Below are 21332 nucleotides of genomic sequence, written 5' to 3'. Positions count from 1 at the left end.
TCAGACTTAACATGCACTTGGGGTTGAAGAGATAAATGGCAGTAGCAAAATTTTCTGATTTCCAGCTTTTATGTAGGACATAACATACTGTCCCTGCCTGGATATATGTTGGTGTAGATTTACTTAGTAAAAAAAAATCTGACTTTTAGTTATCTGCTGAAAGAGTGGTGAAATAAAAACAGATAAAGCCCTCATTTTCACTTAGGAGTTTAAGAACCAAAAGAGACTTCTGAAGCATTTATGAATCACACTTACTGTTTGCTAAATGTGCTAAGATTCTTCTAAGTTATCCAATGTTTCTGGAATTGCTGCAATACTCAGTATGATCAGATGTGTAAATACTCGCTAAAAGTACACATCAATATCACACATATCAATATGCACCATCATCACAGTACATGTCTGGCTTCCAAATACATGCATTATCATGTAGGCACCACATTGTAAAAACAAGATGACAATACTAATAAAAAGTGCTTTCAAACTGTCTTCAAAGTAGGCATTAAAGAGCACTTAATCTAGTCTCCTATAATACAATCATTGTCCACACACTGAAATCCAAACAGAATCAAATAGGAGATGTAAATGAGATGGTTTGGGCAGGATTTTGTTGAGGTCAGGTTGCCCACAGGAGAAAAAAAATTACTCACAGACTGCAGTGTGCATCATTAAATGTCACTTCCATTATTAGTCTCACACACTGAAAATTTAGTTACATGAGATTTCAAGGTCAGACAAAATTTTTCCTTACTGGCTATGCTACATGAGCTCAGTTTCTGCTTTCACTTCTGGGTGGAAATAAAAATTGAGTTCTGATTTTCCTGATGAAGAATATTTCTAAGCAATCCGCTTATTCCTCTTGTCACCTCAACCCCTATACAGACATTGATTTTTTTCCTTCGTAGAACTAGTATAGTTCAATCTTATTAGAAAATTAGCTGAGAATTTCTCATTATATTTTATATAGAATTTACATGTCTGCAAACCAAGAAACAACCAAAATCAAGAATCCTTGGCTAATATTAACATAGTTTAATGTGCATTCTCTAATTATTGCTTTCTTTCTGATCCTCTTCATTCTTTTTTTAAAAACCAGAATTGTCTTGGGTTCCTGGATGATTAAATTTCCTTCCATCTAGTAAATATTTACAACTAAACCCTTTATTGAAGATAAGCAGGGTGTTTAATTTTCTTCAACTGAATTGAGACATCTGGTCAAACATTGTCTGACATAAACCCTCCTCTGTCCACTCCAGCCTGTGCCCATCCCCAGTAAAGTACATCTGTGGCAAACACGTGTCTAGTCCATAAAGAAACTAGAACAAGTTGTTTCTTGTCCTGTGCATGATCACACACACACATTCACACACCCACTCCTCAACTGATCCCAAACCACTAGGCTAGTGACGGTAACCTTTCAGAGCTTTCAAGGATAACAGCCCTGGGCAGCAAGCGTACCACAGGTTCACCACCCCTGTACTAGGCCATCAAGTTCTAAAGCTGCCTCCAGACACTGAAGTCTCCTTTTATAAGACTCTCCCCTGCTCCTAATGACTAGTTAATACCAGATCCACAGGAGAAAATAAAGTGAAAAATGCACAGAAAGGATTATTTTACCAGATCTGAGCAATATTTTCGGGAAGCAAGAAATAATAAGAAGGGTTTATAGCATGTTCTTTGTTTGACTTACAGGCCAGTAATTTTCATTGTTCTTGATTTACATGGCAGAAAACATCTGCATTCATTTTTAGGATGGCAATATTTGCAACACAGCCTGAATATAAAGAAATGCAGCACAAGCAATCAATTATGTCCAGAACTTTTATAATATAGTAAAAGGAATTTATAATGAACAGCTTGTTTTCTGTTGGGGAGGAGTTGGTGGTAAAAAATAAAGGAAATATGGAGACTCAAAGACTGAGTGTCAAGGAAATTGGAGGAAAAGATTTAGAAATGCAAATAACATGAGGCAAGAGGGGCTGAGCACTTTCAGGAGTTTGGAAAGCTTTGTTTCTTGCATAAAACAAGAGAGTTTGTTAACGAACTTGGCTAATGACAATTGAAAATGGACAAACTTTTCTTGGCCCTAAACCTTGTGGTATGTTATACCAATTGGTGACTTTTTACTATAATATATATTTGCAAAAGTTACATTCTCTCCCTTTCAGTATTTCACTCCACAAAGAATGGTTATTCTCTGATAAAATGAAGGAAATAAACATTACAAAAGTCAGATCAATCAAAGAAGCCAGGGGTATTCTCTTCCAGAATGATATACTAATGTAGGTCTTGTTAGCCTTTGTATATCAGAGAAAAGAGATTAATTTAAAAATCTTTATTATTTTACCTTAGGATTTTTATGACAAAGAAGTTTTGGTTTACTGTAGCCAAAATCAATTAGTCCTGTTATGCACCATGATTAAAATGTGCATAACAATAAGATTTATTGTTATTTTCCATCCAGAATCAAGCAATGGAAATCTTTCCAGCCAGTGGAATACTGTAATGCAAGCTCATGGGAGAAAATCAAGAATAACTCAACAAATATTTTCTTTTCCTTTTAAAAATTATCATTCTTTTTCAGCTTTATTTTTTAGTAGCACAAGTTTGCAATACATAATAAAAACATTCATCCTGGGTGTTGGTACATATCACTATTACATTTTAACCCTTTGGATGGGAAAGAAGGGAGAGGAGAAGAACAAAGGTTTTTTTCAAAGGTTGCCATATGCTTCATAGTGACAATCCAGGTGAGGATGACTCCCACTTACCTAGTGATGATGTCAGCTGCTGGAAACTCATGTCTCAGGAAAAACAACATATCAAAGTGCTAAACCTGCTCCATGGAAGCTAGCAGTTCCCATATGGCATTCAGAGAAGATTCATAAATATGTATCATTAAAGAGACGATGAAATCTCAATTATTTACCTTGCTCTTTGTCTTTACTCCTCTGGCCCAATTCTTGGATGTGGCCAGGATCTTTACTTTGTATGTTTGTCTAAGACTATGTAAAAAACAGAGAGGGAGGGTAATGAAAGAATTGTTGAAAGAGAAATTACATGTCAGATGCTACATTTCCATTTTCATAAACAGCATCTCAGTAACATTAGTACCAGATTTTAACTGTATGAGGGAGAAGAACTAACCTGTGTGGTAATAAAATAAAAGAATAAATCTCAAGTGAGTGAAAGATCTACATACAAAACATAAATGATCAATATCTTTCAATACCTCATAGGAATATTTATTCAATATTTTATTAGGGAAATTCAGATTATTTTAATACAAACAAAATGTAAAACACACCATGAAAAAACAAAGACCTCACTTTTCTAATGTAACAAACTTTATATTCTTCTTTTAAAGAGCTATTGTGAACCAATTTGTAAAAATATTAATAGAAAACACAGAAAGTACAAAAAGTCAGTTCACTAAAAGAAAACACAAGTAGGCATATGAAAAACATTGGGCCATCCTATAATGAAAGAGCGCAAATTAAAGCCTTATTTTGTTTGTTGGAGGGACAACACTGACAAAAATTCCAGAATCAGTGGTCACATCAGCCAGTGGATACTTACTCCAATTCACTGTTGGGCACAGAAATCTGAAGGATAATATAACAGCTTACATCAGCATCAGTCAATATATGATGTTATATCATCCAAAAATTCCAGTTCTAGGATATGTAACTTAATTAAGTTGGGTAAGTGGCCAAAGACACAATCTCATGGGATATTGATAACAGTGTTATACATAATAGAAAAAAATAAGAAAAAAATGACATGGAGAGTAGGAGACAAAAATAAATCAGCTATGATCACTTTGTAACTGGAAGTATCATATGGCTAATAAATTGATCTAAACGAATACCTACTGATGGGAGATTATGTTCACAGTGCAGTAAATGAGAAAGCAAGGAATAAAACTGACCTGGCCAGTAGAGAATATAGTAAAGGTTAAGAGAGGCTGCCTGAGTTCAAATTCTAGGTGTTCCACTAGCCTGCTGCCTTACTTAGAAGCCAAATTGGGATCTAACTTCTACTTTGACAAGTGAAAATAAAATCTGATACTTGCGTTACTCCTTAGTGTGAGCTCCATTGTGGCTCACCTGGAAAATGGGATAATAGTTCAAGCACTAAGACTACTGTTTAGTCCATATCAGACAGTGTCAATGTTAAAGTAAATGTAATCTGAATTATTTCTATGCTTGCCCACTTTGATTATTAATTACAATCTGTCAAACAAACCAGAATAAGAATTGCTAACAAATTAGTAAAGCCCCATGTATGTCTGTACATGATTGAAATGTAGGCTGTAAACTAAGGAGGAAAATGTACACACACAGACACACAAACACACACACACACACACATACACACACACATCAGGGCCACCAACCAACAGGCTTGTAGCCTGGAGAGAATAAAAATGGAAAAAAGGGGCTGGGGATATAGCTCAGTGGCATACCACCTGCTTGGGTAGTGTGAGGTCATGAGTTCAATTCCTAGTACCATTAAAAAAAAGGAAAGAAAGAAGGAAGTCTTCCCTTTTCTTCTTTGGAAGAGCTTCAGTCTTCACCACTGTCTTTGGACATTTGTTCCTAGTTCCTTCAGACTTCTAGCACATACTCTTCAGTGCAGACCCTTCAGCTTTCCAACAAAGACTCCCACTAGAATCTGCAGTGTGCTCTAGGCTTTTGACCTTTGACTGGATTCTAATATTAAATCTGATCTGATCCTCTAGTCAACTCTAACTGATAAAAATTTTCATCCTGAGAATTTGGTCACTGCTATTTTACCTGACCATGTGACTCAGAAGCCTTTGGAAATGGTTCATAAGAAAAGTTTAGAAAGGTTTGGAGTTACTGGCTAGAAAAGTAGTCCTAGTGTACTCAGAGCCAAGCTTGATGGAAAATTCTTATCAGAGTTTGGAAGATTAGAGTGCTGATAAAAAGGTAGATGGTAAAGACCAGGCTCAGGAGATTTCAGTTGAGAACAAGGATTTCATGGGCATTTGGCCTCTAAGCCATACATGTTATACTCCTGCAGAAAAATTGTCTACATTGTGCTCATGTTCTGAGGTTTTCAAGAGTCTGAGGTTATGAAGAGAGGACTAATTAATCTAGCAGATGAAATTTCAAGGCATCCCAATGTTGAGGCTGTGATATGGGTAGTGCTTATTGCTTTTAGCAAGATTTACATTAAGAAATAAGAGCAAAAAGCCCATTTGAAAGGTTTTCAGTTTCCCCAGAAAGGAAGGGCAAGCAAATTTGGAACAGAAAAGAGGCTGATTGCTGAAAAAATGGGCATTAAAAATAAGCCAAGAATTTTTCAACAGGGAAATAAAAACGTACCTTGAAGACATGTGATAAATTAGCAAGACCCTATTCTTCACAGGCTAAGAGGTGTAAAAGTGAAAGACTTTGCACTGAGAAGAGGGCCCCAAGGTACACTGCTGGAAAAGGGCCACCTAGCAAATTGGTTCCTCCCAGGTTCTGTTCACATTGCTCAAACATCCAGGGACTCAGAGATCTCTTTAGCTACAATGTAAAGGGGCTTGGTTACTGCTGGAGCCAGTAACAGACCTTGCTGTTATCCACATGGTGCTTATTTTACAAGTATGCAGAATGTATGAGTTGTGGTGTCAAAGAGGTTTCCATCAAGATTTCTGAAGAAAGCCTGAGAGGCCAGGCAGTGTCTCCCTGAGAGGGTAGTACATAAAGCTGTGGGAGTGAAGCCAAAAGTACAATGAGGCCCCATAAAATTGGAGAATCCAGAAAAATGGGATAAGAAAAGCCAAAGGCAATGAGCAAGAAAAAAGTCATGAAGGTTATATTCACCAACAATGCCATGGGTGCTGGACCACCCAAGCCCATTGGACCTCACATCTTTGCCCTGGGTGCTGGACATGGAACTATAGGATTTATGTTTGGTCTGCTAGATTTCAGCCTTGTTTGGTCCAATTTCTTTCTATTTCTCATCTCTCCCTTTTGGAATGGGAATGTTTACTCTGTTCCATTGCATGTTGACAATGTTTAACTTTCTTTTTGATTTTTACAGAGGCTTACAGCTAAGAGTTTGTCATAAGTCTCAGAGTAGACTTTGGATTCGGACTTTTCAGCAATGTGGGAACTGTTGGTACTTGGGTAACTCTTAGAGGTGGACTACATGAATTTTTCTTAAAGAGATGCATATAATTTGGGGTTTGCTGGGGTGAAATGTTATGGTTTATATCCAGATGTCCCCCTAAAGTCTTATGTACTCATGGGGAGGGGGCTTTTGAAAGGTGATTGAATCACAAGGGCACTATAGCTAAATGTGATGTTAGGAGGCAGGGTCTCTTTGGAAAAGGGAGATCCTTGGGGACATGAGTTGGAAGAGTGTAATGTTAGTAGTGGCAAATCACTGTATAATGAGGATACAGTGTTTATATTGCATAAGTTAAAATATTCTATTCTCATTGCATTATGAACATGTCATGTCTATTGATTGACAAAGTTTAAACCTAAGAGATTTGGGTAAGGGATGTTTTTAAAATTTTCATATCAGTTTTACTATTATTAACAGCAGAGATACAGTCTGTTTCCTCCTTATTTTCAGTGTGAGGGTTTCACATTCTATTGATTGGTTTAATACTAAAGTCATCCATTTTATATGAATTTAAAAATGTTCCTAGTTATTATTAATTCATTTACAATTTTCAGATCCCTAAGATAACTGTGTCAGGAACTGAATGTACTATATTTCCCTCCTAAATCTTCAGGAAAATATGAGTATCCAGCTCCAAATTGCTCACAGACATTATTACCCTGTGTTGGAAGTCAAATTGGGATCCAATTTCTACTTTGACAAGTAAAGAAAAATGTTATACTTGCATTACATGTTCTTGTGGCTATTTTCTTTTTAAAATGTAAATGTAAAATTGATATTTTTCTTCATCTGACTAACAAAAATTAAATGCAGATAACAAAATATTGGTGGATATGTGGTGAAACTGAAATGTTCATGCATTGATATGAAAAATAAATCAGTACAGATGCTTTGGAGAGAATTTGGCAGGATTTTTTTCATATTTTTATTTAAAAGAAAAAAAAATCCTAACAAAACAACAACAATGAAGACAAAAACAGAAACAACAAAAATGATACATGACCTCAAAACAAATGATAGGAATTAACAGTGGTTGCTACATTACATACTGGCAGGATTTTTTTTTTAAGGCAATATGTATATTCTCAATTGGCTGTTACATGATATTATGAGCTATTAATTTCTTAGGTATAATTATCATACTATGGTTAAATAAGAGACTGATTATTAGGAAATCAACGATGGAATATTGAAGAGTGAAGTCTAAAATTTCAAAACATTCAGCAAAAAATAAATTAAAAACACACAGGTGTCCACTTAGAGAAAAAGCATATAAGGCAAAATTAAATAATTGGAAAATTTAGGTAATAACAGATGATCATTTTATGCTCTTTCAACTTGCCTTCAGAGTTGACAATTTTCCAAATAAGAGTTAGAAAAAACTGTTGAAAATTCTCCAGTACACAAGGCAACATACACAAAAACTATCCACTGTACTACTGATTGCAACTATGAAGAACTGGAAATTGCTCAAACATGAAAAAAATGTGTATAATCTTTTACAGCAGTGAAAAGGAATGCACTGATTTATAGTACAGCAGTATAGATAGATCTTAAAAACAGGGCTGAGTTGAATTAATTAAAAGTAGGCAGTCAAATGAGTCTCCAAATACTATTTATTTAAGTGTTCATTTTCAAGGGGACACAAACTGTATTATTTTGTAGTTGCATAGCATGAGCAGACGCTCAGTGACATCATGGTGGATACACAAAGATAATGATGGTGGTGTTGAGGAACGTGAGGTAAAGAGAGGGCAGGACAAGGCTTAGCTTTTATTTTCTCTATATACCTCCTAAATATTAACTTCGTGGGTCAAATATTTGAGATTGGATGAAGAGGAACTCATCACAAAGCTGAATGCCTTCACCCAGGCACCACAACCAGGCTCCATCTGTGTGTCAGAATGGCCACACCGCGCACTCAGCCTCCTCGCTGCACCCAGGCCAGCCCAGCAGTGTGCTCAGGGCTTTCTCTCTTCTCTTTTCCCTAACCAATTTTGTATTTCCCAAACCAGAAGCTTGCTTGATATTGTTTCATAACTAAAATGCCACACACATATCTCCCATAGATCTCTTTTTCAAAAAAAACAAGTAATCAAGTAGGCTTTCCAAAGCCATGGTTTTCTTACAGCCTTCATTTTAAAGTGAGCTATGAGCAACACGTGTACACTGAATGAATGAATGAACAAACAAGTGAAAGGGAAAGGAGGAGGATGGGAGAAAAGAGGATGGGAGAGAAAGAAAGAAAAAAGAAAGAAACAATTGACACAGTGGGGCTATAATGAGCTGACAGAACCAGACAGATCCTCCAAGTTTATCATCCCCACGAACACTTCTGGCCCACTGGGAAAATAACCAGAACACAGTGTGCATCAGCAATCTCACAGTGAAATCGGAGAAGACTACTTTGCTCTTTCTGATGTTTCTATGTCCTAGGGCAAGTACAGACATTTTCCTGAGTACTCCCAATCCATAATTACTCAAACTATTGTTCATTCAGAACAAAATATTGTTTAGCAGGAAATATGAATATGGTCCGCATTAGGGAATCTTCTTGGTAGATGATTAAACCATCTTTCCAGTAACTAACAAAAACATGATGGAAAAGATAAGAGAGTCTGGATAAACAGTATAAGAAGGCTAAGTGAAAAACTCTTTCTCCTCTAGTAGAAAAAGGCTATTTTTATAAGAGACAATGGTATCATAAAAGGCATGGCACATTTACATCTCATCATTAAATTTGACAATCCCTAATCAAGAATGAATAGGAAAAAAAACACTTTCTCAAAAATACTGCAAAATGTTTTTATGTTAGCAATTTATATTCATATTTTTAGGAGGAAATCAGAAAAGTCTTAGGGATCACCTTACCCAATCCCCTCATTTTGCCAGTGAGCTCAGAATGCTGCATGGCTTTTCTAAGGCCTTGTAACTATTTAGAACCAACACCCAGGATCCCAGCCTTGTGTTTTCAAAATGGTACTGCTTCAGTCTTTGCTTTACAACCCTCCATCCCAAAATCCGTTTAAGCTTCCTAGGTCTTCTGGCACAACTATCAAGAATCTTTTTTAAAGCTAGTTTCCTAAGACAGTGTAGGATATCTGAATACAGGTTGGTTATTACATAACATTATGGGAATGTTAATACTATGCTTAGGTATAATGAGGGCATTGTGTTTATGCAGAGGAATGTCCCTAACAAAGAAGCACTTGGAGGTACTACACCATGTAGTCTGCAGCTAACTTCCATATCATTCCGTGAAACCGGACAGACAGGGAGAGAGCTGGACAAGTTAACAAATATGTATGGTAAAGTGCTGACAGTTATTGAATTTAGAGAAGTAGAGTTCATTATCTAGGCCTTCCAATTTTTATTTTTAGAATGTTTTACAATAAAAATAACAATATAGATGTATTTTTAAAAATCATTTCAAACTTTAAGTAGTAGATCTGTACCCAGCTGCTCAGCTGCCTCACCTGACACAGCTAAAGCAAGCCTTCCAGAGGAGCAGGATGTACGGGGCTTCCAGATGGTGTGTCCAAACCCACCAGAAGCAAAATCAGACCTAGGAAATCCATTTAGGGAGCAGTGGAAACCAGAAGAGATTTCCAGTAGCTATCCATGAGGAGACTTTGGACTCAGGCATCCTGGTGTGTGGCCATGCCTCCCACTGAAGGGCAGGGTAGGGGCAGAGCATGGGCCAACCTCCTGTACAAAGCCAGAAGCCAATAAGAACAGGTCACAGTTAATCATGATTTTCCCAGAACAAGCATCACTGCCTTTGTTTACCTCTGTATTCTAACGAAGCCACTTTGAAGCATCTGAACTAGATGCACCATTAGGACAAATGAAAAACCTTCCCCAGCACCAGAGCAGGCAAAGGCGGAATATCTGGGTCCCTTCCAGTGTTCACTGGCTTTGTTCTTACTCTTTTCTCCAGCCTGATTTCAAGCCTGTGCTGTCTCTGCAGTGACATAAATCAGAGGACATATCTTCTCTCTGGACTCTTAGCTGTGCACCACAAATTTCTCCAAGCATAAGTTCTTATTGCTAACAAGATATGCCTCTTGTGCCATTGGGCCCAACTGCTCAGAACGGAGTCTGACTTCCCAGAGGCAGTTGCCATGGAGCACAGCCCTCAGCCCCACCTGCCACTAACAACACCGCCCCCGACAGGGTTCTGGTTGGACATAGCTCGCTGTGCTCACCAGACACTGGGAAGCACACTCAAAAAAGGGCACAGGTGATGCCCCTGCTGTCAAGCAGCTTACTGTGTACTGGAGAGAAGACATGTTATCAGAAACGTAACGTGGGATTCAACACCATGACAGCCACGAGAGATGCCAAGGATGGGTAGGGGGAGAGCTGGAGACAAAGGGCTGTGATGCTTCTGGGCCAGAGGGACAACAAAGAAGGGCCAGGTGATCCATGTCCTAGTGCTTGGATGGGAGGAGGTAGAAGAGGAATGCATCTGGAAGAAGGGCATCGCTTACAAAAGGCACAGAGGGAAGGAAGTGTATGTCACAGAGTGCCGGTGAGTGTGTGTGCAGACATCAGGCAAGCCTGGTTGAGGGTGGAGAGTCTTTAGCTCGAAGTTAGTGCAAGTAAATAAAACATTTGATCCTAACAAAAACAATTTCCTCTGCTATTTCTCCCCACCAGATTTACATAAAACAAAGCTCTAATCAAGAAACAACCTCATATATGTACATTACCTCCCCAATTACTTAATGTTACAGGGCTGCATACATGGTCCTTCCATTCCCTTTCCTTACGGCATGGTCATGGCTTAATAGGCTTACATTTTCAGAGTCGGTTGTTAAACTGCTGACCCAAACCTACAAATAGAAAAATGCTTCAAGCAAGTGATAGTAAATATACCTTGTAATGTGGTATGTACTGTTAGGTTTATACCAGGTCACTCTCAAACCATATTAGATCAATAATCTTTACCCCTGCCTGCCCATAAGAATTAGCTGGAGGGATTTAAAAAATTATATGCTACCCAGCCTTGCCACTAGAAATTCCCATAACAATTTTATTATATTTTCAGGGTGGAGAATTACTGAACTGAAGTTACAAATTTTAGCTTAAATTTTTTCTGAATGTAAGTCTAACAAACCATCCCATAAGGAAAACACACAAGTCAATACAGAAATAAAATATTTATATAGAGCTAGTTACTTAAGAGTTTTTAGTATTGTTTCTTCCCATGTATTAAAAAGAGGACAGTTCACCTTTTGCTATCAATTGGTTGTGACAACTATTCCAACAGTACATTCTACTTGGTCCTTTCCTACCTTGAATATTGAAATCACAAAATTCTGCAGAAAAATCATGTCTCATTTTATCCTTCACATGAACACTTGCTCTCATATTTCCCTTGAGGTAAGGGGATGGTGAGGAAAATAAAGAGTGTCCTTCAAGCCTTCATTCAAACAAAGTATCTGTTACTTTTTTGAAAAAAATAGACCCGTTTTTCCTGATGTCCTAAGCCTAACTTTTCTTGCTGTCACCTAACCAAGTGAAAATGTATGCCAGATAAAGTCACCTTCAGATGACTGGGTCATAATTCTCAATATTTAAAAAGTCCTTTTAGAGCTGTCACTACAACTACTTAGATTACTTTTTGTAAGGATTTTTTGGTTTTGTTTTTGATTTGAGACAGGGAGGGTCTTGCTATGTAGCCCAGGCTGGCCTCAAACTCAGGGTGATCCCTCTGCCTCAGCCTCCTGAGAGCAGGGATTACAGCCATGTTCCACCACACCCGGTCCAGTAAAGGGTTTTTATACAGAGATTCCAACAGACTTCTTAAGTGCACTGGTACCTATTAAAATAGAAGGTTATGGTTTCCTTTAGGTCTCTAGAGACTCTTACAAGGCTGAGCCAGACAAGGAGGACGGGGTGTGGTTAACTTTATTTTACCTTTTCTCATCCACTTTGTTGTTTTGGGTCAAAATGCCTTCCCACACAAAACAACCTAATTCATTTGCTGGGTAAATGAACCCCTCCGGAGAGGCCAAACAGAAGAAATCTTTTAAAGAGGAAGAAAAGTGAATCAAGAAAATCACTACAAAATGTTATGCAAGTGGCGTCAATGTTTCATAGTTTAAAATTGTGTTCATTAACATATGAGTGGATAAGCAAAATGCAACGAACAACATTCAGCCTTGAAAGGAAGGAATTTCTGAGAGATGGGACAACAGGGATGGAGCTTGTAAATATCATGTTAAGTGAAATAATCCAGACACAAAAGAGCTAATATTATATGATCTGACTTATACAAATACTTGGCTACAATAAGCAAATTCACAGAAACAGAAAGAAGCACAAAGGTTACCAGGGGCTGGCGGGCAAGAGCAGAGAATGCGGGAAGTGGCTGTATGTTGTTCAATGTATTTCTTTTTCTCTTTGAGATGATAAAAAGTTCTGGATGGGCATAGTGGTGATGGTTATGTACAATTACAAATGTACTTAATACAAATGAATTTTACACTTAAAATGGTTAAGACAGTATACTTATTATACTGTATTGTTGTTACTATATTTTAATAATACCAATGCTTAGTATGAAACTCTGGAAGTCTGAATTTGATTAAATTTTCCTTCAGTTGGATAACTTAGTACTACATTAACAAACTTCAGCTCCATTGCTTATTTCCCTAGTTTCTATCAGTTTGTTGTTTAGGTAAAGTTGGAAAGTAGTGCTCATCACTGCTGAGCAGAACAGGAAGGTGCTACGGAAAGTCTATGGACAACAGGTCAAGCCTGCCCACTGTTAACAAGGGCAGAGGAGCCAAGGGAAAAAAGCAAGGAGCATTGAGAGTGACGAGGGCATTTGAGGAACAGAAACAAAGGGACCAAATCCAAGCAGACGGTCATGTGAGGGATAGGGCAAAGCACAGAAGAGGGCCAACAAGCTAGATTAGGGGATTTGTTCTAGGAAGTAAACAGCAGCATTCAAATGACTGAAGGAGTCTGCTCAAATGTAGGAAGGTCCTATCCACTAGAAAGTACCTGTTAGCTGTGAAATTCTGCCAGAAAATTTACAACAAAAATTCAATATTTGTTTTGTACTTGACTAGACCTAAATTTTCAATCTTAATGCTCCAACCTGAAAGTTTGAAAATATAAGATCAAATCACTTTTATAATTTGTTTTTTTTTTTTTTAATGAAATTTCAGTTACATTCTCCCACCCCAGTATGTACTACAAAATGTTGAAGCCCATTGTCAGCCAACTCATTTTGGTGACCTTTTCCCTGAACTGATCATCTTCAGATCATGGGGTCCCCCATGGGTGTTAATTAGTGTACTTTGGCCAGAGTCAGATCCTAGGAGCAGCTTTTCCAGCTTACAGGATCAAGTACGGGTATTTGTTGTTAAATGTCCACCAATTTCAGAGTCTGTATGAAACGAGTCTGGTATTTTGGTTGTGCACAAAACTGTAGTAATTCAGTGGCAGGGTATTTAAGTATCAAACCCTGCCCCACATACAATTACACATCAAATGTAAGCCTGAGAACTAAAGCCAAAAGAGGAGGAGACTCACTGAGCCAGGAAATATTAGCAGATCAACAATGGCACATAATGTGGACCCATTTTTCTCTTCAGAGCTCATGTTATACATTATCATTAGGAGGGAGGTACTGAATCCATTTCCTCAGGATGTGAGTCTGTTTCCATGGTTACACAAGAGTGGGTCTTTAAACTCCAGGACAAATGAATGAAGCATTCACTAAATCAGGCAATTTCTGTGCATTTTCAAGACAGATAATGGCTGTTAGTCTTGCCAAACACTGATTTATTTCATTTTATTCAGTGCAGAAGAGGTCAATGATGAAGAAATGTAAAAGAGCTGCATCCTGAGCCAGTATTGACCCTAGATCAAGTAGAAAGCATGTCTGATTTTCAGGGGGGCTTATCTTGTCAAACGAACTTATGTTGGCATCACCTTGGATGTGCTATCATTATAATTCCCATGCACTGAAGTAGAATACAGCAATAGGACAAAATAGGGATTTTTAAAAATGAGATTTTTGCCTATCAGTTCAAGTGGAGCTTCTAAATATCAAGGATGGCTAATCTCATGTTTTCAAATGGTGAGGATGAGCTCACGAATCTAAGTGAAGAACTTTTGAAGTCCATAAGATTTTCTTTTGTGGACACCTATTAGGCAACTTCCCAAGGAGTGTAACTTTGGGGTCTTGTAACATTATGTGTTCATTTGCTACAGTTTATCTAGAATAGCTTTTCTTTCTTTCTTTTTTTTTTTTAAAGACCAGCACTACTTTAACAGGCTCTCCCCTTTTCACAAAAAGATGCTAACCTTGGCTCATTTGATTTATTTTATCTTTAAAATATGGACCTGCTTTTATCCAACAGAAAACTCATGACATAATATGCCTCAAGGGACCATCTCTTAGGTACTTATCACACTCTCTTTGCAAGAAATGTCCACAGATAACTGAAGGATACACAGTGTATTCTTTTCTTCATATTCATGGCTCTTATTTCTACTTTAGAATCATCTGAAGAGTTAAAATCTAAATCCCCAGAGATTCTGTTTACTTGTTTGTTCATTTTCTGTACTGGAGATTGAATGCAGGTCCTTTGTACTGAACTACGTTCCTAGCCCTATTTTATTTTGAGACAGGGTCTTACTAAGTCACTAAGTTGCCCAGGTTGAGCTCACGCTTGTGACCCTCTTATCTCAGCCACTGTGCTGGGATTACAGATATATGGATCATACCCAGCTCAGGTAGGATACTTCTAAGAAAACTCAACAGGCAATTCTGAAGTGAAGTCCAGAGTAAGAACCACTGGGCTCAGAGGTTATTAGTATGGTTAGACCTAAGAGTTCACTCTCCAAAAGCATTTATCATACAAGTTTGTGTTAATCAACTTTCCATGACTGTGACCAAGTACCTGACCTAAACAGCTTAAAGGAAGAAAGGGTTACTTAGGCCCATGGATTCATTACCATGGTCAGCTATCACCATTGATCTTCCAGGTGTGTGGGGAGGCTGACCTTGTGGCAGGCATGGCAGAGAAAAGGTGCTCTCTGCAGGGCATTCTGGAAGCAGAGATTGAGAGAGCCAGAGAGAGGACAGGGCCAGGGCCAGGCAGTTTCCAAGGTCACAATCCCAGGATCCACTCTGCCAGTTTTCCTAGAACTGCTGTTCTTGGAATGGCCTGCAGGTGTAGTAACTGATAATACAAATCATGTGTCAGGGCCAGATGTCTGTTCTCAAACACACTATACATTTATTAGTTATGGATGATCCTGCCAAACAAATCAGCAAGTAGAAATATATTACAGATATAAATCTGTTATGCAAATCCACAGGTAAAATATACACGAAACAGATTGCTCCCACATATTTGTATGCTAGCTGATCTTTTCCAGGAAGTAAGGATATTTATCTTCTCTAATCTTCAATTTCTATGTTTACAAAAATGCAAATTTTAGCTATCATGGTTCATATTTTAAGGTTTTTGCATGACACATGAAATGTGAGACCCTCTATAGCCATAAAGCTCTTTAGGTAAATCATGTCAATCATCAGCTTCCTCTGCTGTGAATTCCTAGTAAAGTACTAATCTTAACTTTTGTGATGGAGTAAATTTGAATCCTGAATTCATTCTCAGTATGAATGAGATAATGTAAAAGGAGATGAGCACCAGAAACCCGAATAATTAGTTATGACAAGTTACTATTTCCTGCATGTTTTCCAAGTTAAAGTATTACATTATATCCAGCAAAAGTCTGTGATAACCTTCTGCTAGCCTTGGCCTAAGCTCACACTTAAGTGATGGGATTCCATATTTGGGGACTCAGGGAAGGGAAAGTGAAGGGAAGGTGGGAAAAAAAGAGCAGAAGCTGGGTTGTAAATACCTGAAGGAAAGAGTTGTCTTTCCTGTTTCTACACAGCTCTTAGAACAGATCCTGGCACACCTCACAGAACTTGAATACTTGATTATGAAAACAAAATGAAGAAGAATCATTTCCAGATGAAAAAATACACAGGTTAGACTAGAAGTGGAAATGAGGATGTGGCAAGTCTGTGACACTGGTTAGACCTGCAGGGGCGAGCAGAGCCCCTCTCAATAGTGACTCTAAGGAGAAACATGCTAACTGAGTCTTCCTGAGGTGCGCAGGTGGGGAAGGGACGGGAAATCTCTCAGAACCTCTTGGGTATCTCCTTGTTATGTTCCTGCACATCCTTCAGACTGTGGAAGTGGCTTGGTTGCCCTGCAAAGCCCTCAGCTGGCCTAGAGGAGGCAGCATAGATGTAATTCAGACATCAAGGTTATGCTTCAGAAACCCCGAAGGAATCCAATTTGGAAAGAGAGTGTCATACAACTTCAGAAATCAGCCGGGGTCTCTGTTACTTGATATTTTCAGGTGGAACTCCAAACCAGATACGTTTACCAATGCCCAGGCAGAAAAAGCTATCTATTCTGCCCAACTTTGATGAGCAACCCAAGCCCCAAATGCTCATTCTCTTATTCAGTTAATTAAAGGGCTCTATGTTCCAGGAAGCATTTGAAGCTGAATATCCAGTTTCATGATTCTCTTTGGCCTTTTTAAATGGGCAAGAAATTTGTTCTTCCCCACAGAAAATGACTTAAACTTACTCCTGCTAATAATACATGTTTCAGGCACACTCCTCCATTGATCCAGGGTCAAGATGGGAACTAACAAAAGGGACTAATGGAGCACAGAAACATAGGCATAGAGATCACTGGCCCCTGGGCTTCTAAGATGGTACAACTTGGGAGGGAGGGGCTGGGGATTTAGCTCAGCGGCAAAAGCGCCTGCCTGGCAAGCTCAAGGTCGTGAGTTCGGTTCCCGGTACCGGAGAAAAACCAAAAAACAAAAACAACAAAACTTGGGAGGGAGATGCACCAGGCTGGATGTACAGCAGCTGCTCCCCTCCAGTGCTGGAGGAACCAGAACTGTCCCACTCAACAAGTTTCCCAAGCACCTACTCTGCATCAGGTGCTGTGAGAAAGCTGTGGATAAGATGGGCTGGTCCGCCTCCCTCCTGGGATCCTACAAAATGATGAGTGCAATAGTTTGCATATGGTTGGAATTTGTCCCACGAAGGTTCATGTGCTGGAAATTTGACGTCTAGCATGGTGTTGAGGTGTAGAACCTTGAGAAGGCTGCATCTAGCGGACGATAGTTAGATCATAGGGAATTAACGCTGCCTCCTGGTGTGGGTTAGTTCCCACGGGAATGGCTTGTTATAAGACAAGTTTGGCTTCTGCGGCTCCCTCTCTTCCTTCTTGTCTTACCATGTGACCTCCTGCTCCCTCTTCCACTCATATTTCCACCATGAGATGTTATTACCATACAGCCCTCACCAGAGCTGAGCAGATGTTGGGCATACTCTCAAACCTCCGGAACTATGTGCTAAATGAACCTCTGTTTTGTCAACCAGGGTATTTTCTTTTACCACTCTTAGATATTTTGTTGTAGCAATGAAAAACAGACTAAGACCATGAAGACAGGCCAATCACCAGGACCCTACTTCATCTGTAGTGAGTGCTGCATATGGGTTGCTCCAGGAAGGAATTAAAGATGAAGTAATCAAAGGCCAAGGCTACCTCTGTACTTTGGTTTCTCCTCTGGGGCTGGTTGATTTGAAAGTCTCTATTTCTCATTCCAGACCAAAAAGCAGCCATCTTTTCTAGGGGATAGCATATGTTTTTCTTCACAATAATCACCCAAAGGAAATGTCCATAAATTTGGAGGACAGAAATTTTGTTTTGATTAGATTTCATTGTTGTTAGTTACACGAAGAAAGTTGTTTCTCTTAAAGATTGGCAAAAGTATACATAGTTCCTTAATACTAGGACTATTGCCCCAATTTTAATAGCATTATCAAGAAATAATCTACATGTTGTAAGTACACCTCTTTAATATATGGAATTCAATGTTTTTTGGTGTAATTACTGAGTTGAGCAAGCATCATTGTAATTTCATTTTATTTTTAAATTTTTATTAGTACATGTGTGCAGTGCAAAATATTACATTCACCGTTGCGAGTTGGTACATGTACATAATACACCTCAGTTATGTTTATATTCCTTACAATCTCATTTTAGAACCTGTTTATCCTCCAGCCAAAAGAAACCTTGTACCCATGAGCAGCGATTCCAGTAGCAACTACTCGAGCCCAGGTCAGTATGATTCTACCATCTTTATACATTTGCATATTTTGAACATTTCCTAAAAATGGAATCAACCAATATGTGTTCTCCTTTTAACCAGTTTCTTTGAATTAGCAAAATGTTTTTTGAGATCCATCCATGTAGTAGAATGCTTGAACACTTCATTTCTTTTTATTACCAAATAATATTCTATTGTGCCACATTTTTATTTATTCATTAATTGATAGACATTTCTACACTAGGACTATTATGAATAATAATGCTATAATATTCATGTACAAGTTTTGTGTGGATGTATGTTTCAATTATCTTGGGTAAATAGCTAGGAGCAAGCCTGATATAGTAATTATGATTAACTTTTTGTAGAACTGCCTAACTATTTTCTACAAGGACTGAATCATTATTTCTGAAATAAGGTACAATTTATCATCTATGTGCATATATAATATTTAATGGATCATCTTACATTTTAATTAACTATTTGTGATTAAATTAATGGTGTTCCTTAACATTAGCAGCATCCTAAAATAAGGGAAATATGTCATTAATTATTATTTGACTAATAAGCATACATTCTTTAATGCTCTCTTGATCTATGATAGAGGCATTCCCTTATTTTACAAATGAGGAACCTAAGCTTCAAAAACTTGGCTACCATTGTACAGTGGCAGGAGATCCACCCCTTGTTATCTGTGGGTGGCTGGTTCTAGGACCCCCTGCAGACACCAAAACCCACGATGCTCAAGTCTTTTGTATTAAATAATACAGTATTTGCCTTCTGCAATCCTCTCACATACTTTAAATCATCTATATGTGATGTTTAATATCAAATATAATGCTATATAAATATTCATGACACTGTTCAATACAGATGAATTTTTCCCTCAAATATTTTCAATCAGCAGTTGGTTGAATGCATGAACGTATATCCCACAGATAGAGAGGGCTGACTCTATCCACATTTGAACTTTGGTCAGTTTTCTACCCAAATCTGATTTTATACTTTTTATACTTTCATGTTATTGTTCAAAGATAAGCAAAGGGTAATGCAGCTTCTCTGAGCTCACAATGTCTGAGACAGATTAAGACTCAAACACTTGAGAATGAAGCGAGCTTCCCTTGTGGGACAAAATACCTAGCACATACACTTCAAGGGGGAGAGGTTTATTTTGGTCCAGGACTTCAGAGGGTTCAGTGCAAGGTCAACTGGCTCAAAGGCAGAAACATCATGGAGGAAGGGTACGGTGGAGCAAAGCTGCTCAGCTCATGGCATCTGGGAAATGGAAAGACAGGGAAAAGCCCAAGAAAGGATGCACCCTCCAATGGCATGACCCCAGTGACCCACTTCCTCCAACTCTATCCTATTGCCTTTTTTTTCTTATTTGAGTAGGAAAATTTATTGGCGAAAAGGAATGGGGAACAGGACTAGCTCCTGAGAGATGGGCGGGGTCTCAAATGAGTTGCCTCACTCTTCGCTCTTATTAGCACGTTCAGCTCTAGGCTCATCAATGGATTGGTAAGGTTAGTAGCCCATGATCTAATTATCTTCCAAAGGTCCCACTTTTGACTCTTTGTGGGATATTTCTCCCAAATCATAACATAAGCTATATTAAGTACTGAATAAATAGAACTGTAAACGTACTCACAAAAGTGCTGGAGGTATAGCTCAGTGTAAAAGCCTTGGGTCCAGTCCCAAGTACCACCAACCAACCAACAAACAAAAAGTACTTTGGAGGAGTCAGGGATTTTCTTGACACAGAGAATCTTGGAAGATACCTTGGATAAATGGGACTTAAGGTGGATCAATCTGGAAGGTCGAAAGAACATCTTAAGTCCATAAGACTGTGCCATCCCTTATTCTGGTCACTAGCCACACGAAGTTACTGAGCTCGTGAAAATTGTGGCTAGTTCGATTCTAGGAGAAGCTGGCCACTCCTCAACTGGGCAGACTGCTGAGAGACAGGAGGGTTGTTGCCCACCAGGGCAATTTTCCAGAAAGAGCTTCAGCGGTGCCCAGGAGGGGTGGTGTAGGACGAGTGGCTCTCGGGGGAAGAGAAGTACAGGTACCTAGGAACGAGGACGGTCAAGGACACATAGATGCAACGAAGTGCAGACTGTGCAGCCAGGTTGGGCACCCCCTGAAGGTGATGATCCTGCTGGCCCTGCTCCTGGCTCTGGGCCAGCCCCAGGTACAAAGGGACAGAAGGACCAGAAAGTAGAGCCCACTGCAGCATCACATCTAGGAATGACTTTGGGCGCAGAGCCCACAGAGCTGTGCCACTTCTCGAGTTTTGTAATGCTGTTGCCATAAAAATAGTCTCATGTTTTCACATGGTTTTGAACATGTTTTCACATGCTACAATTTTTGTCCTCTCCTTGAGATACTCACTCCTAAACTACCCAAGCTCTTTTGACTCAGAAAACCACACCCCTCTGATACAGGAACTGCAGTAAAGAGAACTTATGTAATTTCAAGGGACCAAACATTCTGGACCCAACTTTGAGAGAGCCAGCAAAAGGAGGCGCAGCTACTCTGTGCCTAACAGAACTCCTGTCGCCTCCCTGTGAGCTGCAGGGGCCCGGGCCACCTCTGAGGCGTGAACTCACTGCGCACTGTGGGCAAACCTTTGCATTAAACTTGCTTTCCACGGGGGGAATGTGGCTAGCCTGAAAGTACTATAAATCAGACTGCGTCCCAAAGACTTAGTATTAAATCAAGTAAAGTAGCTCACTAATAATTTTTATACTGAGTACATTTGAAATGATATTATTTTGGATATATTAGTTTAAATAAAAATATATTAATAAAATGAATTTTGCTTGTTTTTACCTCTAAAATATGGTAAATAGGATACTAAAATGAGGTATGTATGAGGCTGGTATTGTCTTCTTATTGTACAGCACTATTCTGAGATAAATATGGCAGAGAATATATGGAGCTGTTTGCTATCCTTGAAAAAGCCTGCAGGTGAAATGGGAAATAACCTAGGAAATAAGGCA

At 38.7% G+C, this 21332-nt stretch overlaps 1 protein-coding gene across 1 annotated transcript in view; it reads right to left on the bottom strand.

Annotated features, from left to right (window-relative positions):
* Gna14 (guanine nucleotide binding protein (G protein), alpha 14) overlaps window positions 1–21332 on the bottom strand; it is a 214572-nt gene that overhangs the window by 113581 nt on the left and 79659 nt on the right. The gene's annotated exons all lie outside the window — the stretch shown is intronic.

This window comes from Chinchilla lanigera, unplaced genomic scaffold (assembly GCF_000276665.1).
Source record: "Chinchilla lanigera isolate Chin_1 unplaced genomic scaffold, ChiLan1.0 scaffold00111, whole genome shotgun sequence".
Classification (NCBI taxonomy): Eukaryota; Metazoa; Chordata; class Mammalia; order Rodentia; family Chinchillidae; genus Chinchilla; species Chinchilla lanigera.
This window is presented reverse-complemented; position numbering and strand designations above follow the sequence as displayed.